General features: G+C 41.6%; 1 pseudogene; it reads right to left on the reverse strand.

Moving 5' to 3' along the window:
- Positions 1 to 7,706: 7,706 nt before the first annotated feature.
- On the reverse strand, positions 7,707 to 13,305 carry LOC121522460 (annotated as a pseudogene).
- Positions 13,306 to 14,528: the final 1,223 nt, after the last annotated feature.

Consider the following 14,528-nt stretch of genomic DNA (forward strand, 5'->3'; position numbering starts at 1 on the left):
ACAGACAATGCTAAAATGAGCAAAAGGGAAGCTTAAAACTCCGTTAAGTAGGCTATGAAAAACGTAATAACACCGACCCAAATACCTGTGGCAGGGTGTGGGTGAGCGTGGCTCTGCTCCGGGGCTGAGTCGCAGCACCTGTCCGGTAGTTCAGGTGTTACCGACAGCTCAGTCTGTGCTCTATATTTGAGTAACATGACACTAACTGTACCAAAGATTAACTCTACCACGCCTATTGCTCCAGGGGGTGTTCAGTCAACGAGTACAGTGTTGAAGAAAACATGTCCATGTTACTGCCTCAGTCCCTTTTGATCCATAGGGTAATTATGATACTTTTTATGTAGCTACAGAAACATAAAACTAGCATCATCATCCTGCAGAAACAACCAGAAGAAAATGGAGATTTCATATGATGATTATAAAAACATCATGATAATAATTTAAACTGCATTACACAATAGTTCAGGTCAAAACTATCAAAGTGGCCCCACATATAGATGGTTCAGGGCAAGGGAATAGACTCTAAAATTACGGTAAGTTAATGCTTATCAGGTATATAAAACTATATATATATATATACAGTGCTTAACAAATTTAGTAGACCAACCTAACCCTAACCAAAGTAAGGTTTATGCCACAGCTGCCCTAAATTAACAGCATGGGTAATTACCAAAATTATTTTTTATGTTTCTGCAATGGTTAATACACCAATATGTAGAAGCTCTTTAACCCAAATGATATTTTTAATGCTAAAATGTAATTATTATTATGAATTTTCAAATGTACCGATTTACAAAAAAAGAAAAAATAGTAAAGCACATTAATATTTCTTGATTAATATGTCAAATTATAGTTATTTACTTGCATTTCTGAACAGAAAAATTAGCTTAGTGGTTGAATGTTATGCTTGATTAATTTCTGACTTCTCAGAGAAGCCCAGTGAGCCGGCTCAAATTTGGGTATAAAAAGGTGAATTCAGTATGAAATTCCTCATTCCTGTTCAAAATGGTAAAATGTGGAGAGCTCACTGAAAATGAAAGAGTCCGCATTAAAGGACTTCATGATGCTAGATTGTCTCTGAGACAAATAGGGAAAGACATAAAGTGTTCTCACAGTGTGGTCAAGTATGCTTTGGAGTCAACTGCTGAGACTGGTACTCACAAAATGCACCAAGGAAGAGGCAGGAAACCAAAGTTAACTGAAGCAGATGTCAGACACCTCAAGATTTGAAGTACTAGAGACAGAAGGAAGACCACTGCTGATCTTCAGGCAGAGATGAATGCTTCTAGATTAGAGTCTGAGAAAGTCTCCAGAATAACTGACAGAACAAGGCTTAAAGGGAAGAATAGCTGCTAAGAAGCCATTATTGAAGCCTGCAAACATCCAGAAACGCCTCAGATTTGCCAGGGAGCACAAACACTGGACTGTTGATGACTGGAAGAAGGTACTCTGGACGGACGAGTCCAAGTTTGAACTCTTCAGCCAGCATCGTCATGTTTATGTCTGCAGAAAAGCTGGAGAACGTTTTGATGCCAGATGCATTGCACCCACAGTGAAACACGGTGGAGATTCCATTATGGTATGGGGTTCCATTTGTGGATACGGCGTGGGCAAATTAGTGAAAATCGACGGTATCATGAACAAGAATGTCTACCACAACATCTTAGTGCATCATGGAATCCCCTCTGGACTGAATCTGATTGGTCATGGGTTCATATACCAACAAGTCAGGATTTGAATCCTATTGAACAAATTTGGGATTTAGTAGATTCAAAGATTGATCGCACAAAAGTTTCCAGCTAGAAACTATTTGGAACTCAATAACAAAAGAGACTGTGGAAAAGTACATAAAAACAATGGCAGCAAGAATGCAAGCTGTCAACAAGGCCAAAGGAGGCCATACAAAATATGAAGTTTTTTTGTTATTATGTGTGGAAAAAGGACTATTTAGCTGTTTCAGTTTGTTATTTGCCAAATAAATAACAATGACATTTTTAGTTTTTCAAAAGATTTCTAAAATATTTATGTTTTCTTGTTTTTATGACAAGCACTACAGTGCTTAACAAATTTATTAGACCACCTGTCATATTTGTCTCAGAGACCATCCAGCATCATGAAGTGCTTTAATGCGGACTCTTTCATTTTCAGTGAGCGCTCCACGTTTTACCATTTTGAACAGGAATGAGGAATTTCAAACTGAATTCAACCAAATTTGAGCCGGCTCACTGGGCTTCTCTGAGAAGTCAGAAATGAATCAAGCATAACATTCAACCACCCACCATAATTTGACATATTAATCAAGAAATATTAATGTGCTTTACTATTTTTTCAGTTTTTTTTTAAATCAGTAAATTTGAAAATTCATGGATAACAATAATAATTATATTTTAGCATTAAAAATATCATTTGGGTTAAAGAGCTTCTACATATTGGTGTATTAACCATTGCAGAAACATAAAAAATAATTTTGGTAATTACCCATGCTGTTAATTTAGGGCAGCTGTGGCATAAACCTTACTTTGGTTAGGGTTAGGGTGGTCTGATAAATTTGTTAAGCACTGTATATTCCTACTCCCATGACACTTTTAGGTTATTCTTCTTTTGAAATTCCTTTGCAAGTTTGTGTTTTTTTTTCTACTGTATCGTTTTGGTTTACCGGACTGTTCTGGATATTTTTTGCCACCAGGAACTGATTGCTTATAAAAAGTGTCACACCTACATATGTTGTTGAAATCCTGCTGAAGGCCTCAGGCTGAAACGCATCAGGTTCTGTTTGCTGCCTCTATTATCTTTTGTTATAAAGAAGTCTAGAACTTTATGACATGTCCCAATTTGTTTGTCTTTTGTTAAATTGTGCTTTTAAAGCCAGCAGTCTTATTTCTGGATTTTGTTGAGTTGAGCTCACCTAGTTAAAACTGTTCAGCTGCCTGATTATTAAACCAATGTAATGACATTGTATTCAAACACATGTACTTTAATATAGAGTTGGCTCCCCTTCTGCAGCTTTAAAAGTCTACACTCCTCTTGGAAGGCTTTTCACATGACTTTGGAGTGTTTCTGAGGGAATTTGTGCCACTTCATTTTACCAAGCATTTACTAGGTCAGGCACTATTGTTGGTCAAGAAGGCCTAGCTCGCAATTCCAGTTCATCCCAAGCAAGACTGTAATGGTTAACTATAGCCAACTAAATAACTAAAACTAAAATGTAGAAATGATTTTAGTTAACTGAAAGTAAATAAAAACAAAGCTTTGCAAATAAAATGAAAACTAAAACTGTGCTGTGTGCTTGCAAAATGAACTAGAATGAAATTAGGGACAAAATCTCCTTAGTTTTAGTCTTTGACACTAGTATACTGACTGGCATGAACACCCAGGCATGGCGAGAGTAAAATCATCTGATTTGATTGAAGATAACTTCACACAATGGTAATATTAAGTCTTGAGTTGTATACAAACATTAAATTTGAAAAATTAAAGTAAAAGGGAGGAGACCGTTTGAGCTTCGACCCTGACAGGTATCCCACATTGCCGACAAAACTAAAACTAACACTAAAACTAATAAAACCTAAACTAAAACGAAGGATTTTTGCACAATTAAAACTAAACTTAACTAAAAAAAACAACAGTTAAAACTAATGAAAACAAACTGTGAAAATTGAAACAAAAGGTGAAAACAAAATAAAAAAATAAAACTTAAAGAAGTAAAAAAACAATGCACCAGTTTTGTGATTTTTTGTGGTCTTCAGCATTGTGTTGCTGTTGTCCCTAAAGTCTTCCATTTTCTAATAATATCACATATAGTTGACTGTGGAATATCCAGAAGGGAGGAAACCTCACAAACTGTCTTATTGCAAAGTTGGCATCCATCACAGTACCACGCTGAAGTCACTATCCTTTCACAATGACCCATTTTGTATCATAAATGATTGCAAATGTAGACTGCATGGCTAGAAGGTTGACTGCAGCAACAGGTGTGACTGAAACACCTGAATTAAATCACTAACAGGTTTGGCAAAATACTTTTGTCCATTCAATGCACCAGCGTGAAACGCAGACACACCCTGCCATTACCTAGAAGGTAGCTGTCTCTGTGAGCAAAGAGGCTTTCTGCTAAGATGACATTTCACTCACTTAACATGAAAGTTTTCTTTGTTTTATCATATATATAATTTATATATACAGCAAAAAAGTAAGGAAATTTGTGTTTGGTACATTATTTCTTTGTTGTAACAACGCTTCTTGGCAATAAATTATGCTGTTGGAAAGCCTGTTTATTTCACTTTTAAATGGTGCCACATTTGTAAGGAACATGCATTTGTGGGATGGGCAGCAGAGCTGAGTATGTGGGTTGTGCCCATGAAAAATTTGCCAAATCTTCTCTGCCAATGCCAAACAGCTGATTCTGCCATCGACTCTTGTTTGGTGTTTGGTGGGTTGGATTATTGAAGTTTGAAGAAACAAGACATATTGGCAATTTAACATTTTTTTCATTTAACAAACAGGATCCTCAGTAGTGTGTGAAAGAGCCATACACAGCCCCAACAGCCTGGCACCCATGCTGGTCACCAGCCTGGTCACACACTGCTGTGGGATGGCGTCCCATTCTTCATCCAGCATTTGTCACAAGTCAGCCAGCGTGGTTGTGTTGGTCACTCTGACATGAACAGCATGCCCAACCTGATCCCACAAGTGTTCAATGGGGTTAAGGTCAGGACTGCTGGCAGGCCATTCCAGCCTTTCAATCCCAAATTCTGGAGGTAGTCTCTGATAAACCCCACTCTGTGGGGGCAAGCGTTGTCATGTTGGAGGATAGAGTTCGGTCCCAGACTGTGGAGATATGGGATTGCCACTGGTTGCAGACTCTCATCTCGATAGTTCTCTGCATTGGGATTGACTCCAATGATGACAAGCCTTGTTTTTCCAGTGAGGGAGATGCTGCCCCACACCACTGCCGCCACTAAAAGATGTTACTCTATTGGTGCAGCAATCAGCAAAGCATTCTCTGTGTCTTCTTCACACTTTTACCTTACGATCCAACTGCCGTAGGCAGAATCTGGAGTCATCGCTGAACATAATGTTCCTCCACATGTTCAGGTTCCAGTGCACATGTTGCCAACACCAGCGTGAACGGGCCTGATGGTGAAGGGTAGTCATGGCCAGCCTCCTGGCAGCCCTATAAGACCAGAGATTACCTGCGTGCAGTCTGTTCTGATTTGTCTGGGCAGAGAGCCGTCGGCCATATCGTCCTGCTGACCTTGACTGCAAATCTGTAGAAGACAGCCTACGGTACCTAAGTGCTAACAGGGTGAGGAAACTTCAAGAACGTCTTCTTGGGGTGTCGCATCTGGGGGTACCAGAGGCTCAAAACAAGAGTCAATAGCAACAGCAAAATAAGCTGTTTGGCATTAGCAGAGAAGATTTGGCAAATTTTTCATGGGCGCAACCCACATACTCAGCTCTGCTGCTCATTCCACAAATGCTAATCCTTACAAAGGTGGCACCATTTTAAAGGGAAATAAACAGACTTTCCAATGGTATATGATTTATTGCCAACAAGCATTGTTACAACAAAGAAATCTACCAAACACAAATTTGACGTTCTTGTTTGAGTGGTTCTTTTTTAAATGCTTTGATTGGTCTGCTGGACGACGTGCTGTCAGCGTTACTGCTGAATAATGTAGGAGCTACTGTTGTTGTCTTTGTCCACTGTTGCATTTCACTGGGAAACAAAGTGTTCCTAAACAGGACACTTTAATCTGGGAATATTCAGGCTGTTGCTGTCATTTGCTGTGGTTGTGTGATTGCCAGGACAGTGTGACAGTGAGTTGTTCTCTGGTTTTATGTCTGTATGTGAGCTTCGTTCCACATGTATCCATCTGGTACACGTCTGTACCGTACTGAAATACCCGTACTGAATGGGTACAGTACAAATACAGGTACACGTATCTTTACACCCCTATTATAGATAGATAGATAGATAGAGAGTAAGAGAGAGAGAGGGAGAGAGAGAGAGAGAGAGAGAGAGAGAGAGAGAGAGAGAGAGAGAGATACTCTTGTGTTTTTTAAGCTGCAGTTCATCAAGGGTCCAGTTGATTCTGATTTACAAGAGAAAAGAAGAGCCAACCTAACCATCCTGTGATTTTAGAGCAGATATAAACAGGTTTACAGCTTTGTCACTGTAGAGAATTTCTTTATTCCATAAGAATAAAGAGAGAGAGAGAAATTTACAGCTTTGGTTTACTTGACCTCAATCAAAGACACACAAAGATTGTTTGTTCTTCTTGTTATTGTTTGGAACAGGATTGAAGGATGACAAACTAGATGAGCTTGTTTCAGCAACCAAGATTGTCTTGGTCTGCCTGAACTCCACCTCTCACCAATGGGTGCCATCACACAATGATAGCCAAACGTCCATAAAAAGCTGGATCACATTAAAACTGCAAGATATCTTTAATTTTTTTATACTAATAAATCAAATAATATTTACATGAAGATAAAAATACAAATTGAGGCTGCCATATTAAGACCTTAATAAAAGCAGTTCTTGATTTTTTTTGTGTAATAAACAGCATGAATATTTTATCTTTCACTTCTTTTAACTCTTCCTAAAACATTCAGTCAAAAATACTTACTGTAACTGTATATGGATCTCATTTAACAATTTTCACTGGATTTTTTTTCTCCAAGTTTTCCATCCATTTAATTTCTTATGAACCTTAATGTGGAGACAAGTGTTGGTTGATTGAAATAAAGTTAAACAAATCTGAAGGATATCTGGCTGAGCACCATGCTTCTGATCATCACATTTCTCCATCTTATACTTTGTCGTACTTCTCTCTCCATTTGAACAGCCGAAGAGAATTCAGTGCATTGGATACATCATTCGCCGACATGATCCCCCTGGTAAGAGTCCTGAAACGTTTTTACACATGGTGGCAGCCACTGATGATGGTATTAAAACAGGAAAAATACTAGCCTTCTTTATTAGAGTCTGATCCACTTTTCTGTATTGCCACCTTATTAGATCCCTGGTACAAAGACCAAGATTAGCATCAACTTGCTGGCGAAATGGGGCATTCATTTGATACCTTTGGCTGAGATGTGGCATGGCAAAATGTATGTAGGCCAAACAGTAACCACATATGCTTTGTCAAACCTTCAAACTTGGAGGGAGTTTCTCCCCTGGGAAACTTGTAGTGTAGTGTAGTGTTGTTGAAGCTCTTGGCCCATATATTAGTTTTGACATTTGGGCCACATGTGGTTTATACGTGGTATTGGTGAAATGCCTGAACATAAGAGGGCCATGTCTGAACCACGTGTTTGCCACACATTAAAAACTGTGTTACATTATTAGTGAAGAGACAGAGGCCATGAATACTTAGCCACTGCCCGCTCAGCCTCCCCATTTGCCTGTGGGTACCTTGGACTACTGGTTACATGGGTAAATCCATACTCCGTGGCAAAGTCTTTGAAGACGTCACAGCTGTATTGGGGCCCGTTGTCAGACACAACTGTGTCTGGTATTCCATGATGGCTGAATGCCTCCTTCAGAGCAGCAATGACAGTGTGGGAGGTGGCTACGTTAAGGTGAGCTACTTCAATGTAGCGGGAGAAGTAATCCACTACAAGAAGGTAAGTCTTTTTCTCCCAGAAGAATAGGTCTGTACGCAACCTTTGCCAGGGCCTCTCCTGGACTGGTGTGGACATCAGTGGCTCTCTATGTTCAGCCTTGTGTTGAGAACAGGTGTTACAGCTCTCAACCAGCTGTTTGATGTGTATTGACAGTCCTGGCCACCAGACAGACTGGCGGGCTTTTGCTCTGCATTGACAATACCTTGGTGACCATTATGAAGGTTATGGAGCACCTCCTGTCTCATGCAGCAGGGTATCATGATTCTTTGACCTCTGAGAAGCAGTTGTCCTGCCACTGTGAGGGTCTCTTTCTCAGGCCAGTATGGTCCGTGTTCTGGAGGAAGGGCATGCTTCTCTGGCCACACAGTCTTATAATACTTGATCAGTTTTCCACAGACGTCAGTCATCAGTCGCAGGCGGGACCTCAGTATTCTTGGAGGGAGCTCATTCAGAGCTTTAGTGCTTAGAAGTGGCACCAGAGGCTTGTGATCCATCTCCAACTTAAACTTTAGTCCAACGAGGTAGGACGACAGGCGCTCACATGCCCATGTTGCAGCCAAAGCCTCCTTCTCAATCTGTGCGTAATGTTTTTCTGCCTCAGATAGGCCTCTTAAGATGAACACAGTCAGTCTCCGTGTTCCATCCTTCTGTTGTTGGCTCAGGACACCTCCAAAACCAAACGACGAGGCATCTGCAGACACACACACATCTCTGCTGTGGGCTGTGGGCTAACACTCGTGGTGAACTCAGTTCCAGTTTTAGTCCCTGGAACACTTCCTTCTATGGAGCACCCCAGCACAACTCGTTTCTCTCACTGAGCAGGTCTTTAAGCAGACGGGTGTATGATGCAAGGTGAGGTTAAAACTTTCCCAAATAGTTGGCCATTCCCATAACTCTTCTCACCCCTTCAGCTCCGTCCGGTTCAGGCATCTCCATGATGGCCCTGATCTTATCTGGACCTGGTGTCAACCCCCCATTCAGTTATGCGGTGGCCCACAAACATGATAGTCTTTAGCAAACTCGCATTTGTTGTTCAGTGTCAGGCCCTCTTCCTGTAGCCTCTTCAGGACCCTATGCAGTCGCTGGTCATGTTGTTTCATATCCTTTCCACCACAATGTCATCCGCATGGGACACTACGGCATCACATCCCTCCAACATCTGTGACATGCATCGTTGGAAATGCTCTGGGGTGGATGAAATCCCGAATGGCAGGCGAATGAATGCATATTGCCCAAATGGAGTGATGAATGTCGTGAGGAGTGAGCTCTCGTCTGACAGCGGGATTTGCCAGAAGCCGGAGGTTGCATCCAGCTTTGTGAGCACCTTTGCCTCTGCTAGCATAGCTTGTGTGTGGTCAACTGCTGAGAGGATATGTCTCTCTCACCTTACCCACTTGTTCAGATGTGTCAAATGCACACACAGTTGTATCTTTTCTGAATGAGCTTTGGGTGCCACAACTATTTCTGCGCACCATGGTGTAGGTTGGGCCACTTTAGAAATCACCCCCATCTCTTCCATATGCTGTAGCTCTGCTCTCACTTTTTCTTGCATCGGAAGGGGCACGCGTCGTGGGGATGACAGGGCATACAGGACAGCGCCTGGCTCCAACTCTATCTTGCATGGCTAAGCTTTCCTAGACCAGAAAATTCTGCAGGGTATTGAGCTTTGAAATCTGTCTGCTGGGCTTCAACTGTGTGCACCCACTCTATCAGTGTTAGGACTTTGATTGCAGGGAGACCCAGCAGTGGTTTAGACAGTCCCACAACAACATAAACATCTTGTTCTGCTGTTCTTTTTCCACAACTCAGTTTACCTTTAAACTGTCCCCTGACATCCAGTTTGTGGTTTCCTGGTCCATACAACACTTTGAGGGCTGGCTGCGCAGTCCTGTGATTTTTCAGTCAATAAGTGCTGCTTGGTATCGCTGTGACTGTTGCTCCTTTGTCCAGCTTGAAAACAGTCTTCTCTCCGTTCAAGCACAACATCTCATTCCACTCCTCTGTTCAGTCAGAACACATCTCACCAAGGAAGGCAAAATCCTCCTCGTTATAGTCTATTGGTGCCTCTGTAACATCATGCACAACCACAAGCAGACCTACATTTCTTTGCAAACTGTCCCTTTTTGTGGCATTTTCTGCACTCCGCATCACATGCAGGGCAGTCTTTCCAAAGGTGCTTCCTCGTGTGTCCACATCTACCACATTCAGATGAGTGTCCTCCAGCTTTATCTTTGTTGGCTTTCTGCCCTCTAGTGACCTTTTTGTGTATGGCCTTAACCTGTCCGGCTGCCTGCTCAGCTCCTCTTAGCACAGGCTGTTGCTTTTTAATCGCTGCACTCGGTCTCACCTTGGTTATGGCCTTTTCTAGTGTCAAATCAGCATCCAGCTGTAAGCTCTATGACAGTTTAGCATCCCTTATGCACACCACAATTCGGTCCTGAATTACCAGTTTTGGCCAGCATGTCCACCACCGTTATGAAGGACTTGATTTCGGCTGTTGAAATGTGCTCTCTCGTATATGACATTCCTCTTGTTAACACAGTGTGCGGTGAATGCCTTGGTGACAGCTTCGTATGACTTTTTCTGCTCCTCTGTTAAAGGTAATGCACTTAAAATATCCCCGGTGTCATTGCCGGCAGCATACATAAAAGCATTCACCTGGAACTCTTGAGATCGTTTGTCCATGCCTGACGCTATCCTGTAACGTTCGAAGCGCTTCATCCATCTTGGCCATTCACTTGTACTGCTGGAGTCGACCTTGCCTGGCGGCGCCAGTTATGGCGCAGTGCCGCACTTTCCGTCCCCCCTCTCTAATGTGCGTGACACCATAGGCAGGTTTAGTTCGCCATAAATACTTTGCAGTCGTGTTTACTGTGAACTCCGTATACAGTAAATGCCGTCGGCCTAACAACATACCTGACATTAGTTCTGCTTTACAAGACAAACTGGAGGGCAGCAATAGTTTAGCTCAGGGGTGTCCAACTCATTTTCGCCGAGGGCCACATCAAGACCATGAATGACCTCAAAGGGCTGCTTGTGGCAGAATGTATCAATAAAACTACTTATTAACAAACATTTAAAAATACTGATAAATAGCTGTCTCTGCATTAGATTAGTACTTTTTAAAATGTACACAATATTGAACATCTTTTTACATTAATACAAAAATATATTTTAGCACAGTGCTGTGTTATAACATAAAGACTTTTTATTTATCAGGTCAAGAAACCTAAATTAGTTCATAATGTTCGTAAATGTGGGCAGCTGAGGACGTGTGACAGGTATGAATCGAGTGGCCCAAACATCTGACTTAAATGCATCTAATGAAAAATGAATCAGATTACATTTGGCCGTGTGAACACATCCACTTGTAAACACTGAAAATCTGACACACATATAGAGCAGATCTTGTCATTAACTCAAAATGTCTATAAAGGCTGTCTGAGTTCACAGCTGTACTGCTCAAACTTGAGTTCTGTGTGAAATAACTGAGATGATGCTGCTTGGTCTTGAATATGATCCTTTCTCACTCTACCACCACATCATGCATCAACCTCGTCCATAAATCACATCCTGTAAACACCACAAAACACAAGGCAAGCTCAGCCATTAAATTGCGCACACAGCACACGTTTCTTATTCATGGTAGAAGACATATTTTTAATTCATTTTTTAAGATACTTGCCTATTTGCTTTCTGGCCTGATGTCTGACAGCGCTTTCCAGCTTTATGTCTTGTGCAGTGGCAATCCTTAAAACGGCGTGAAGATAGTCATCTGTAAAGCATGATCTGTGCTTGTTCTTGTTAAGGTTCATGACTGAAAACATCTGTTCACACAGGTAAGTGCTCTCAAACATGGCCAGGACACAGACAGCCTGAAGTCAGAGCTGTGGCATCAAAGCAGCGGGGAATACTAGTAGACGAAAAAGTCCTGGATTTCAGCTTCATGGAACTTTGGTCTGAGGTCACTACGACTTTGGAGATCCATTACTTCCATTTGAAGGACATGGGGTGCACTGTAGACATCCACAGTGAAAGGATTGGAGAAGATACCAAAGACTGAGTGCTGTTTTCTGAAGTTGGAGAAGCGTCGGTCAAACTCATTGATTAACCAGGTCAGTTTGGTGGCCAGATGAGCGCATGAAAAGGCACCTGGAAATGAGGCTGAGATGCTCTTAGAGACAGGGGAGTGGACAAGATTTTTCTCTTCCATTTGGGATTTCCACAGGTGCAGTTTATACTGAAAAGCAGTATTCAGGTCATACATCTATGTGATGACTTGTCTGTGCCCCTGCAGCCTCTGATTCAGCTGGGTGAGATGCTCCATTATGTCACACAACATGGCAAAATCACACAGCCAGTTTGGATCACACATTTCATGAGGTTTCCTTTATTTTGCATAAAAAGAGCAATTTCTTCTCTAAGCTCAAAAAATCACTTGAGGACCGTGCTCTTACTCAGCCATCTTATTTCTGTATGGTACGGCACATCTCTGTGCTCCGCGCACACTTCCTTTAAAAACAGCTGGAACTGGCGGTGATTTAAGCCACGTGCCCGAATTACGTTAACAGTTTTCATGACCGTTGCCGTCACGTTGTCTAGCTCCAAAACCTTCCTGCACAGAGACTCTTGGTGGATAATATAATGGGTTATCAGAGGTGTGAGGCAGTTACTTTTTTTCAGTTTCTCCTTTATCAGTCCAACCAAGCCCGCTTTTTCTCCACACATCGCGGGTGCGCCATCGGTAGTCAGCCCCACTAACCTTTCCCAGGATAAACTGATTTTACTCACAGACCTCTCCACCGCTTCAAAAATGTCTCTCCCTGTCGTTGTCCCATGCAATGCAGTTATAACCAAGAGCTCCTCACTGACAGTCAGGTTTTCCTTCACACTTCGTATGAAAATGGATAACTGTGCTGTGTCTGTGTTATTGGTGCTTTCATCAACAGCTAATGAAAAGGCCAGGTAACTGTCTCTTCGCCCAGTTGTGCTTTCAGAATGCCGGCAAGTTCCTTCACTCATTCTGCAATGGTGTTTCTTGTCAAACTGATGCTGTAAAAAGCTTGCATTTGGGGGCGCAGGTGGCTGAGTGGTTAAGGCGCGTGCCCCATGTATGCGGACGGCCCAGGTTCAAATCCAGCCTGAGGCCCCTTACCGCATGTCTCTCCCCTGCTCTCATCCCTGTTTCCAACTCTATCCACTATCCTCCTCGATCAAATAAAGGCACAAAAATGCCCAAAATAAACCTTAAAAAGAAAAAAAAAAAAAAAGCTTGCATTTGGTCAGGACACACCTTAAGCATGCACCACTTCAAAAATGCACCCTCTGCAAAACACTTTGCAGCTTTGGCGATTTCCTCAGCAACAATAATGCTGGCTTTCATCGCTGCATCACTTCTGGCTCCGGCTTTTGTAAACATATTTTACTGGGATTGCAGTCTATCTTTTAATTCTTGGGCAAGCTGATGTTTTTCCTTGCGGCTAACAGTAGCATACTTAGCTCCGTGTTTTGTGTCGAAGTGCCGGCGTAAGTTGCTCTCCTTCATTACTAACACAGCCTCATAAACACACAAGACACACCGGTCTTTCTCCTTGAAGCCCAAAATAGGTATTCAGCTTCCCACCTTTTGTTAAATTTTCTCCCCTCTGTGTCAGTTATTCTCTTCTTGGACATGTTGGGATAACTTGTATATATTTTTTCATATTCATATTTTCAACTTTCAACTTCATCACTTGCTGAAAACAGGCTTTAGTTAAATGTAAATATGGCAACACTGCACTCTAGCGACAGGATGTCGTCATTGCGCGGATTGTGTTGTGCATTGTAGAAAGTGAACTTCAGCATGCTAGAGAGCAGCTGCTTTGATTTTAAACAATTAATCTCTGGAGGGCCACATAAATAGTTATGGCAGGCCGGATTTGGGCCGCGGGCCTTGAGTTTGACACGTTGTTTAGCATGATGAGGTAGAAGCGTTGACTGAGTGGTTTTATCTGGTGACAGAGATGATGGGCAAAAAATATGCTTAAGCTGAACCAGACTTTAAATTGAGTTGAACACAAATGGACACAAAATCTGACTTTTCCCCTCCTAGATTTACTTTCCTCTGTGATTTAGGCTTAAAAATTAGATAAATATCCAGAAATATGCAGTCCCAATGATTTGATTTGCAGTGAAAATGTGTAGCAATGAGTGGGACTGGCAAAAAGTGAAAAAGTGACTCTGATCTTAAAACAATGCCTCTAGCCTCCTCTACAAGGACAAAGACTTATGTCTTGGAAAAGTTATCAACTATAAATTAGATCTTCAGCTAAATATTTGAACAACATCAGAGAGAATAACACAAGTAAGATTCTCGAATTGCTTTTAAAAAGAACATTTCCTTTACCCCAGTGTGAGCTGGTACCCAACAAAATTGCACATTAATCCCACTTCTCTGTAGTCTTAACAGTATCATGAACATTTTAATTTCTATGTCCTCTATAGCCATTCCTTTTGAGTTTAGACTTAGACTAGCTGCTGGTCTCACCTCTTCTGTCTGCTGCAGTTCAAAAATAATATCAGTTAGTTCTGCTGTGAACACAGACAAGCTGTTATCGATTCTTTTGCACAAAAAATGTGCTGAATTGTGGTCTGAATAATCCAGTTTCTACACGTCCACTCTCTGGATCTTTGGATCCTCAGTAAACACTGGTATAAAGTTATAGAAATTATTATACAGGTATAATAATACAGTTCTTGATTGATTGATTCTTTTACCAAATGTCTGTGATGTTAGCTATATCACTTTTCATCCATTCATGCTTTAATTCTATAAGCTTTAAATCTACATCTGGTATTGAAGGTATCCAGGGAGGAACGTTACCCCATACAACATTTGGTCCGTACTTCATTTCTGC

This window comes from Cheilinus undulatus, linkage group 2 (genome assembly GCF_018320785.1).
Source record: "Cheilinus undulatus linkage group 2, ASM1832078v1, whole genome shotgun sequence".
Taxonomy (NCBI): Eukaryota; Metazoa; Chordata; class Actinopteri; order Labriformes; family Labridae; genus Cheilinus; species Cheilinus undulatus.